Consider the following 11,381-nt stretch of genomic DNA (forward strand, 5'->3'; position numbering starts at 1 on the left):
AAGCTGCGCTACTGCACGTGCGATATTGCTATTAGTTATGATCACCATTGGGATTATAATGCGCAATACTGAGAGTATGCAATGCTGTAGGATCGCTCATGTTTTACGGCCAGCCAGGGGTGCCAACTTGAATGAAATATTGCGGCGGAGGAGGAGGTAAACTCTCTCCACCCTGCATATGATTGATAACATGAAGTTTCAGACACGTCCTGCTTCTTGGGTGTAAAAACGTCGATGGGGAAAGCAGTTTCAAATCACAATTTTCGGGTTCCAGTTACAGGTGGGTAGCCGTGTTGGTCTGCCATAGTCGAAACAAAACAGAAAATTCTTTCCAGTAGCACCTTAGAGACCAACTGAGTTTGTTCTCGGTATGAGCTTTCGTGTGCATGCACACTGAAGAAAGTGTCTGAAGAACTATCTGAAGAAGTGTGCATGCACACGAAAGCTCATACCAAGAACAAACTCAGTTGGTCTCTAAGGTGCTACTGGAAAGAATTTTCTATTTTGTTTCGACTATGGCAGACCAACACGGCTTTGTTGTTGTTCAGTCGTTCAGTCGTGTCCGACTCTTCGTGACCCCATGGACCAGAGCACGCCAGACTCATGACATGCAAAGCGAGATATGTCAAGGCTTTGCTTGTTATAACTGTGATGATTATGGTGCACAGCTGATGAAAACCCCAAAGTTGAAATTGTTAATTTGAGGTTCTCATCAGCTGTACGCCATAATCATCACAACTATAACAAATAAAGGCTTGACATATCTCGCTTTGCAATGTCATGAGTCTATCTCATATATTGGTTTCACCTTTTAAGTTGTATTACTGAAAGAAATGAACCTTTCCACCATATTCGAATTTTTTGAGTTTCACCTGCAATTTCACTGCATACAGGTGGTGTAGTGACAATAAAGGTTTATTATTATTGTTATTATTATTGTTATTATTATTGATGGCCTTGCAGCTAGAGTGCTGGTGGTGAAAAACTTTCAGTGGCGTGGGGGGGGGGAAGGGGGCAGGGCACCCCGGGTGCCACCCTAGAGAGCATGACACTCTGGGCACCCCTCCCTGGCTCGCCTCTGCCCGGACGGGCTTGCTCTGGGAGTGCTGGGAGTGGTGAGCTACCGGCAAGCCAACCCCAGGCGGGCTTGCTCTGGGCTCTCCTGTCGGCAGTGCCCCGCCAAGGAGCGCTGCGCGCCGCTGGCAGGCCCCGAGCAAGCAGCGGAGCAAGGCTGCCCCTCTGGGGCTTGGCCGCCAGCGGCGCGCCACTCCCAGCACGCATGTGCAGCATGCGTCCAACACATGCGTCATACGCAAGCTGCGCATGCGTGCTGGGAGTGAAACCACGCTCCCTCTGTGAGTCTTCACAGACACCTTCATTAAACCGGTTCTTAACAAAACCATTTTTGGACCTAGCCATCATGGCCAACTATTGGCCGGACTCAAATCTTCCGTTCCAGGGCCAGGTGATTGAGCAGGTGGCCGCTGAACAATTCCAGGCCGAAAGAGAGAGAGAGAGAGAGAGGAGTTTTGTTATCTTAGCAGCCCAGAACCTCAAGCACGTTGCCCAGTCTTGTGCTTCGGGGAGGTCACATCAGTGCGGCTAATGCAACAGTTTCACTTCACCCCCAGCGGCATACTCCATTGTCTCTCGGATGCCAACAACAGTAGCCACTCTGGCTGGGGTTGATGGGAGTTGCAACCCATTTTCCATTTAAGGGGAGGCTGCTATGTTTCTTCCTGGACGATTAATGGCGGTCAGCACTGCAGGAACAGTTGGCTATACTCAGTCCCCTCTTAGCCAGCAGATAAAGGTGAAAGGGTCCCTCTGCCTCTGCGAGAGTCCTGCACTTTGGACACACATTTTCTTATTCACTGCCTACTGGACCTGCTGGGTCACATTTCTTTGCACGATAGATAACGCTTGAAAGCTTGCAACACTCCAGTTTCAACAGGATTAGGTACTTTTATTTACCTCTTCTGATCACCAAAGTAGGTTGTGAGTTTGCCCGCAAAGCAGCCTGGCCTCTTCATATTTAACAGATGGGTGGTGATATTATTATTATTATATTATTATTATTATTTTTTAAAGAAAAAATAGTGTACACAACGGGATTGGTAAGAACTGGAGCCACAACTCTGCAGTCGAGTTAAAGGTCTGTTCTAAGACAAGAGCATATTGGGTTGGTGCAACTAACTTTTACTCATAGTGTTCCTATTGCTATTAACGGCCATAAGATAATTGTGGTTGCTAACTTCAATTAGGTAGTCCGCTCTGAGAAAAAGTTAAGTGCAACCTGAGGGTTCAAAGAGAGCACAGAACAAGCCATTCAGTTCCAGGGAGTTTCCTAAATTTCAAACTTGCAAAGCTCCTCTTGCAGATAAAAAGATTATGCAAGTGTATTTCAAAAACCTTTCTCTTCTTTTTTTAAATATTGGGGCCTCAAGATCGCCATTTGGGGAATTTTCTTTTTCTTTTTTCTTTTTAAAAAAGGAATATGCCCTTGGTAACCAGGGGCAAAAAAAAATTTGGTCACCCCCCCCCCCCAGGCATGGGAAGGTCAGGTGGTACCCGGTGCGGAAAATTTCTTCTCAATCCCCCCATTGATTCCCCCCCTGCAAAAATGGTTTTACGTTATTTCATATTTTCTTACAAAGGAAGAATAACAAGTAATAATAATAATAATAAACTTTTATTTATATCCCGCCCTCCCCGGCCAAAGTCGGGCTCAGGGTGGCTAACATCAGATACATAACATTGGTATAAAATCAAACAATAATTAAATTACCTCCTAAAAACATCTCAAAATCAAATTAACGTCTAATTAGATGGCTTTCCACAGGGTTAGGGTTGGGAACAGTAAGTGTTCTCTGAACTGAAATTTCAGCCTTCATGACATAGGAAAACAGCTAAGTGAACTGCTATTTTGATGGAGGAGGGTCAAGATATTAACCGATATGCATGAAATTTCATATATAGCTATATAATCCCTAGTACAGTAAGATAAGACCTTCGGAGAAGGCAAAAAAAAAAAATTCAAACAAATTTCAAAGCAAAATTTCAAAACAAAATTTTCAAAAAAAAAGTTCCCAAAAAATTGTTCCTTGGTAATTTGTCACCCCCTGCATTATGGAAACTGGGGCGACCCGCCCCCGCCCCCCCTTGCTACACCCCTGGACATTTGTATACCCTATGTTGCTAAGAACACTCCCCATAGTGGAATGACTGGGGAAACCCAGCCAGATGGGCGGGGTATAAATACATTATTATTATTATTATTATTATTATTATTATTATTATTATTATTAAGCTATGGCTTAGGGCACCACTCTCTTGCCCCCCCCCAAAAAAGAGAAAAAAACTGGATGTACATTCCCAAAATATAAGATAAAAAACTAATAAAATAAAACCTACATACAGCAACAGTGTTTTGTGTTGTGTAGGCTCCTATGATGTAAGTAATGGGCCCTGCCTGCTAGCCTGCTCCCTGAAATATCACTGGTTTGCTCCTTTCTATATATAGGGTGCCTACATTCTGCATGGACTGGTTGCATTTCAGTTCAAGAATTACTTTGATAAAGTAGCTTTCAGAAATTTCAGAAATAGGCTGGAAAGAGAAGTTGCTGAATTGCAACTAGTTACCAAACTTAAAACCATGGAGAGACCTGGTCTGAACAAAGACATTGGATTCTTATCGCATTATAGTTGACAAAGCTATCTTTAGCCATCTCACCCCTTGCTTTTTCCTTTAGGACTAATTGCAGTCGTTTACAGTCATCAAAAGGTTTCCCACACCCATCAGCCAATCGCCCATTCCCACCACCCTTCTGAGTAATACCCCTCCTCACTCTCTCACTATATATAAGGGTCTGGTGACTTCTGTTTCAGTGTATCTGAAGAAGTGTGCATGCACACGAAAGCTCATACCAAGAACAAACTTAGTTGGTCTCTAAGTTGGTGCTCTGGTTCGCCAGAAGCGGCTTTGTCATGCTGGCCACATGACCCGGAAGCTGTACGCCGCAACCCCAGAGTCGGACACAACTGGACCTAACGGTCAGGGGTCCCTTTACCTTTTTAAGGTGCTACTGGAAGGAATTTTTTAATTTTTTATTTTGTTTTGATAAAATACGTATTTTGTTATGTGCAAATGGCTTTAGATACCTATCAGGTCCATAAACTACCATACTGTGTATAGCATATATTCAATAGGAAAAAACCAGCGACAATTTGTTGTTGACAAAAGACAGCTGGACATATAAAGGGCCCATTACCTTCAGTAGCTTAGGGCTTCATCAAACCTAAATCCGGCCCTGATTTAGACCAGTGGACCGTTTCCCAAATGACCCCATCGGATACCTCTGGGGAGCCCCACCCAGGAAGATATGAAGGGGTGCCGTAGCTCTGGAGTCGTGAACAATTTTCAACCCCGTTCCTTCAGTTCAGGTCTATCAGGACAATAAAGCGTGCATAGCTTTGCTACACTCTGAAGGATGCAAACAAAGAACAAAGTATCTGCAAATTAAGCTGCACCGAGCTAGAGAATGCATCCAGAATGGAATTGTAAAAGTGTCCTACATGCCAGGGAAAGAGATACCTGCAGATGCATTGACAAAAGTTGTTAACAAGGAACAACTGGGTGCATATGTACATAAATTGCAAATGTGTTAGATTCTGCAATGGTCAGTATGAAAGGGGGGAGATTGTTGATACTTTCACACACACCCCCCATTGTGTGAATCTGCTGATCATAGTATGAGAAGGAGGGGGCAGAACGGCTTTTTATCTTCCTCCGTCCCAGCCTGACTCTGTTTGCTTTTTGATCTGTAACTCTGTAGAGATAAGATGGAGAGTGAGAATTGTAACTCTCACACAAGTCTGTAGTTTGTAGTATGTAGAAATAAAGAAGTTATGCTTCAATACAGCCAGCTTCTGCTGTTATTCTGCTGAAGGCTGCCAAGCCTCTGGTGCTCAATGACCACAAGGGCCATCCAGTCCAACCCCCTGCCAAGCAGGAAACACCATCAAAGCATTCCTGACAGGTGGCTGTCAAGCCTCTGCTTAAAGACCTCCAAAGAAGGAGACTCCACCACACTCCTTGGCAGCAAATTCCACTGCCGAACAGCTCTTACTGTCAGGAAGTTCTTCCTAATGTTTAGGTGGAATCTTCTTTCTTGTAGTTTGAATCCATTGCCCCGTGTCCGCTTCTCTGGAGCAGCAGAAAACAACCTTCTCCCTCCTCTATATGACATCTGTAATAGGAGTGCACCCCACCCATACCCCATCTACACCCCACTGTCTCCTTATGAACTGAGAGGGGACCCAGGTCCAGGACGGGCCACCTGGGAAGAACCATTTTCTCCTTGGAAGCAGAGAGGGGGGGGGAAACGAAAGGTGACAATCCTGCCTATTGTGATGCGTGACCTCCAGCCAAAACCCAGATGTACAGATGTAAATCCGATCGCCCACATATCCCAAACTCCACCCTGCAAACAAAGATAAACAGAGCTGTGATCTAGTCAAAGGATGTTCAGGAAAAGCACTCGACCACCATTGTTAACCCAATCACTCAGTATTAGATGTACTTACCTTATGCAAAAACCCTTTTTCCTGCTCTTTTTGTATCATTGACTTGTATGGGAACAGAAATGTATATAAGTCTCTTTGTACCATTAATCAGCGTTCTCTGTTCGTGTTGCCACATCAGGGGAACCTCTGTTGCAACAGATTTTGGAATAAACGGGAAGGCTACGCTTTGCTTTTTCAGCTACGGTTCGTCTCTGTCATTTCAGCGTAAGTGGAAGGCTCCGCAAATTACGGGGTCTTCCCCAGGGTAAAAACTCCCCCTTGGGAAACGGGCCCTATTTTCTCCTTATTATAGTTTAATTGGTTTACAACACATCCTTTTATATATTTGAACATGGCTACCATATCACCCCTTAACCTTCTCTTCTCCAGGCTAAACATACCCAGCTCCCTAAGCCGTTCCTCATAAGGCATCGTTTCCAGGCCTTTGACCATTTTGGTTGCCCTCCTCTGGACACGTTCCAGCTTGTCAGTATCCTTCTTGAACTGTGGTGCCCAGAACTGGACACAGTATTCCAGGTGAGGTCTGACCAGAGTGGAATACAGTGGTACTATTACTTCCCTTGATCTACATGCTATACTCCTATTGATGCAGCCCAGAATTGCATTGGCTTTTTTAGCTGCTGCATCACACTGTTGACTCATGTCAAGTTTATGGTCTACCAAGACTCCTAGATCCTTTATATACACCCTGATGTGAGTTCACAGTGCAGAGACAACCTTATTCCTAATCCTCAATCAGCAGACCAAACGAAACCCTAGAAGAAGGGAGATATTTCGTGCGGGTGGTCTCTCAGAACAAAATTGTAGAAACAGAGAATTGTAAGAAGTTGGAAGGGACCCCAAGGATCATCTAGTCCAACCCCCTACAATGCACATATATGTGGCTCCCCCATTTGTGGGATGGTCTCCCCAAGGAAGTTCGTCTGGCGCCTTCATTATACATCTTTAATGGCTGGGGGGGGGGGAGTTTCCTCTTTAACCAGGCCTTTGGTTGACTGATACTCAACGCCCTTTTAAAACGTGTCGGGGATGTGGGAATAATTGGGTTGTTTTTGTTTTTATTCAGATTGCGTATTTGGCATTTTTATATTGTGACTTTATCCCGTGAGCCACCCTGAGACCTGCGGGGTCTACAAATTTAATTAATAATAATAACAACAACAACAACAACAACAACAACAACGTACATTTGTACCTCGATATCTCACTCACAAATACCCCCCAAATGGATAAAAAGTGGGGGGGGGGAGAAACATGGTTAAAATCATTGTGTGTGTGTGTGTGTGTGTGTGTGTGTGTGTGTGTGTAGCGCCACCAAATTGTCAGAGAATTCCTAAGGGCCAACCAATGCCTAGGGAATGTGAGCCAACTAACCCTGTTGTAACATAAGAAGGAAGAAGGAAGACCTTGCGGTGTATGGAGCAGAACTTGTTGACCAGGGAAAGGTTGAATGGTTTGAAGAATTGGGATTTTGTGATTGTATCAGGATGTAAGGAAATGCTGGAGGCTTGAGCAACCTGGGGGGGGAAACCAAGGGCTTGGGTTTGTCGAACTATGTTCTCAGAAAGAAGAATGTAGGTGGCTGGGATTTGGGTGTGACAGAGAGCTCAAGGACAAGGTGTCCTATTCAGCTTAGGCAAAACAGGGAGGTTCTTCTGTTGCCACGAGATCTGCCCAGGAGGTTGCAAAGCCAAGAATGGATGACGCTAAAGAGAGTTTTGTGGTTTATAAGCAGTCTACACACCCCATACATCTGAATAATAATAATAATAATAATAATAATAATTTATTAGTTATACCCCACCCATCTGGACTGGGCAGCTTCCAACAATAGATTAGGTAAAGGTAAAGGGACCCCATCAAGACAGATCCTGAAGTTGAGGCTCCAGTACTTTGGCCACCTCATGAGAAGAGAAGACTCCCTGGAAAAGACCCTGATGTTGGGAAAGATGGAGGGCACAAGGAGAAGGGGACGACAGAGGATGAGATGGTTGGACAGTGTTCTCGAAGCATGAGTTTGGCCAAACTGCATGACTTTGGCCAAACTGCAGGAGGGAGTGGAGGCTAGGGGTGCCTGGCGTGCTCTAGTCCATGGGGTCACGAAGAGTCGGACACGACTGAACGACTGAACAACAACAAAAGGGACCCCTGACCATTAGGTCCAGTTGCGGATGACTCTGGGGTTGCGGCACTCATCTCACTTTACTGGCCGAGGGAGCTGGCGTACAGCTTCCAGGTCATGTGGCCAGCATGACAAAGCCGCTTCTGGAGAACCAGAGCAGTGCACGGAAACGCCGTTTACCTTCCCGCCGGAGCGGTACCTATTTATCTACTTGCACTTGACATGTTTTCGAAATGCTAGGTGGTCAGAAGCTGGGACCAAACAACGGGAGCTCACCCCATCGCAGGGATTCAAACTGCTGACCTTCTGATCGGCAAGCCCTAGGCTCAGTGGTTTAACCCACAGCACCACCCGCGTTGTTAAGAGATTAAAAATACATTGAAACACAATTGATATTGATACATTGGTAGTGTCAGTACACCCGGTCCTGCCCACGCCTTGGGCTAGGCGACTGGAGCACCATCAGCGACCTTCCTTATGACCTTCCTTATGAGGAACGGCTTTAGGGAGCTGGGTATGTTTAGCCTCAAGAAGAGAAGGTTAAGGGGTGATATGATAGCCATGTTCAAATATATCAAAGGATGTCATCTAGAGGAGGGAGAAAGGTTGTTTTCTGCTGCTCCAGAGAAGCGGACACGGGGCAATGGATTCAAACTACGAGAAAGAAGATTCCACCTAAACATTAGGAAGAACTTCCTGACAGTGAGAGCTGTTCGACAGTGGAATTTATTTATTTTTTGAAAAAAATTATTAAATTTTCCAATAAGACAAATACCCACAATAACAAACAAAAAACAAATATCAAAAACTACATTCTAGAAACATACAAAAATACTACAAAAAGAAAAACAAAAATCTCAATGTCTTTCCCTAGTTTTTTAACATTCCATTGGGACCTCCTCCCGTCCTCTCCTCTGCGTTCATTTCTAAACCTCTTTTAGTAACTTTGTAACATTGTAATATCTACTTTTCACCCTCTCATCTTAGTCATAAAATCCTACTCATTATATCTTAAATCTTGATTCTTAATTTTTCAACACATCTTAACTTGAAAAAGAAAAAAGTTTTTCTGTCAAACCAACCTCAAATTGTCCCTCACTACCTCTTATATCCTTCTTAACTTAACTTAGTTATACTATAGCCTATATATCTTCTGATTCCAATTCTCAATCTATTAAAAACTCAAACTAACCTATTCCTAAATATTTCTTCCAGTCTCATATTCCATTTCCCCTCTGGTGTCGGGTACCATGGTCAATCCTCCCTTTCTACTGATTCACCCATTACCCCACCCCTCTCCTGCTCATCTGTTTCCCATTCTTCAACTTTCCCACACCCCCACAGTCTCCCCCCCAACCTTCCACCAGTCCAGATTCTCCTTCTTCTGTAATCTCATCCAGAGTTGATTCAACTTCTTTCCCTTTCACTTCTGCAGTTCCCTTCAGAAGTAACTTCTTCTCCAGAGTGTAGCATTCTTCTTTGTAACTTGTTACAGTAAAGTCATAACAAAGTTTCATTTTCCCACTCTCAAGTTTTTGTCGGATTCCCTGTTGTTCTTGAACTTCTTGAACTTCTGGGCTGCCACCCCAAAAGTCCTCTATAATGTTCCCGTTGGGGGCTCCCTGCCTCTCACACAAAGGGAGCCCCTCTTGTTCAAAAGCCTGTGCCGATTCATCCTCCAAAAATTCCACAGGATCCACTTTCACTCCCTCCTCTCCTTCAAGTGTGCATAAGTCAGTATTTTCCAAAGTTGCTGCAATCTGGGTAAACTTTTCTGCAAGATTTTGCTGAAGTGTTTGAAGTAATCTTAATTCCAACAGTATTCTCTCCTGGATTGGTGTCATTGCTGGGTTTACAGAGTCCGTGAGAATTAGTTGGGCGGAAGTAATGAAGTTTCAGTACTTTTCCAGGTGCGCCAGCCGATCAGCAGCCGCCATTACCGAACCCACCAGGGATCCTTAGCCAGAGGGTTGATAGTATCAACCTAATGCTTTATAGTCCACAGGAAGAAATCAATCAAAGTTTTAGTTTTACCCCCAAAACAGGGGACTCTAAGTTACCCGAAATCAGAGTTAAACTTCAAAACCAGTTTTTAAACGGCTTCAGCTTCATTGACGTTACTGTCCTCTTATCGCAACAGAGAGACGGACTTCCTCACTTGAATCTCCCTCCGCAAGCCAAATTTTTAAGAAATTTAAAAATCCAAATCAAGCTCTCTTACTTACAGAGTCTTTCTTTAAATCCAAATCGAAGAAAATGCAAGCGCTCAAAACTGGCAGATCCCGCTGCTTTGTGTCTTCGGACTGCAATGGTTCCGCAGCGCTGTGCCGTTGCTCGGTTCACTCAAGCCTCCCCTTTACAGGGGTAGCCTGAGAACCGGGGTGACACGTCTGGCACCCGCTCGAACCGCAGTCCACTGGACGCTCCACCAGTGGCTTTAAGGAGCCCGCAGCGCGGTTGCGGTAGCTCCAAACCCGAAAAACACCGGAGCCGTCTCGGAAAGAAAATGGCTCCCGACTGCACAGAATGGCGCCGGCACCGGAAGCCCCGTTCGACAGTGGAATTTGCTGCCAAGGAGTGTGGTGGAGTCTCCTTCTTTGGAGGTCTTTAAGCGGAGGCTTGGCAGCCATCTGTCAGGAATGCTTTGATGGTGTTTCCTGCTTGGCAGGGGGTTGGACTGGATGGCCCTTGTGGTCTCTTCCAACTCTATGATTCTATATTATTATTATTATTATTATTATTATTATTATTATTATTTAATAATAATATGTCAAGGAGATAATTACACAACTTTTAGAAGACATCTGAAGGCAGCCCTATATTAGGAGGTTTTTAATGTTTGGTGTTTTTAGATATGCTGTAAGCTGGCCAAAGTGGTGGGGTATAATAAATAATAATTCATAATAATAATAATAATAATATATGTCAATTGAAAGGCCATAACTTCCCCTTAAACAAGCCTGAGAATTGCAGTCTGCTCACTTGCAGTGAAACTGTTTTAACGCAGAGCATTAGCCACAGCCCCCTGACCCTTAGAAGAAACACGCACAAGAAACATTTCCTTCGAGGAACAAATAAAACTTTAATACAGAAACCAGGAACTTCTCAACATCTACAGTATATGGGGCTCTCATTCTCCAAACAGGCAGGATGCGAAACTTCTGCTGTCTACTGCAACAGCCTCGGCTGCTACACTAACTGAAAAATCTGTCTTTCAGACTGAGAAACTCCAAGTTAAAGAGCCGTCTCCTTTTTTTCAAACCCAACATCTTTCATTTAACTTTGGTCCGGCTCATGCTTAACGTGGCCCAAGGATTTGCAGCCTTTTCTCTTCTCAGGAAGAGCCTGTCTGCTTTTTTTCAACACTGGGAAAAACTGGTACAGCAAGCTGAAATCCAACCCTAAAATTCTGCAAAGCCAGTTTTAATCCTATACGGAGCAGAACCCGGGTCCTTGCGCCCGTTTGAATACTACTACCGATACAAACCCTTGGGAACGAAACATTCGTGCCTAATAACGCAATGAGAATTGTGGGGCGGGTGGGGAGGACAGAAAGGGCTTGGCAACAACAAAGCGAGCAGGACTCAAACTGACCCCGCAACTAGTCGACACTGCACTGCAGGTCTCTACGCCCCACCATCACCCAAGTGGGGACTGAATGCCACAATACGAT

Source organism: Lacerta agilis, chromosome 3, assembly GCF_009819535.1.
Source record: "Lacerta agilis isolate rLacAgi1 chromosome 3, rLacAgi1.pri, whole genome shotgun sequence".
Classification (NCBI taxonomy): domain Eukaryota; kingdom Metazoa; phylum Chordata; class Lepidosauria; order Squamata; family Lacertidae; genus Lacerta; species Lacerta agilis.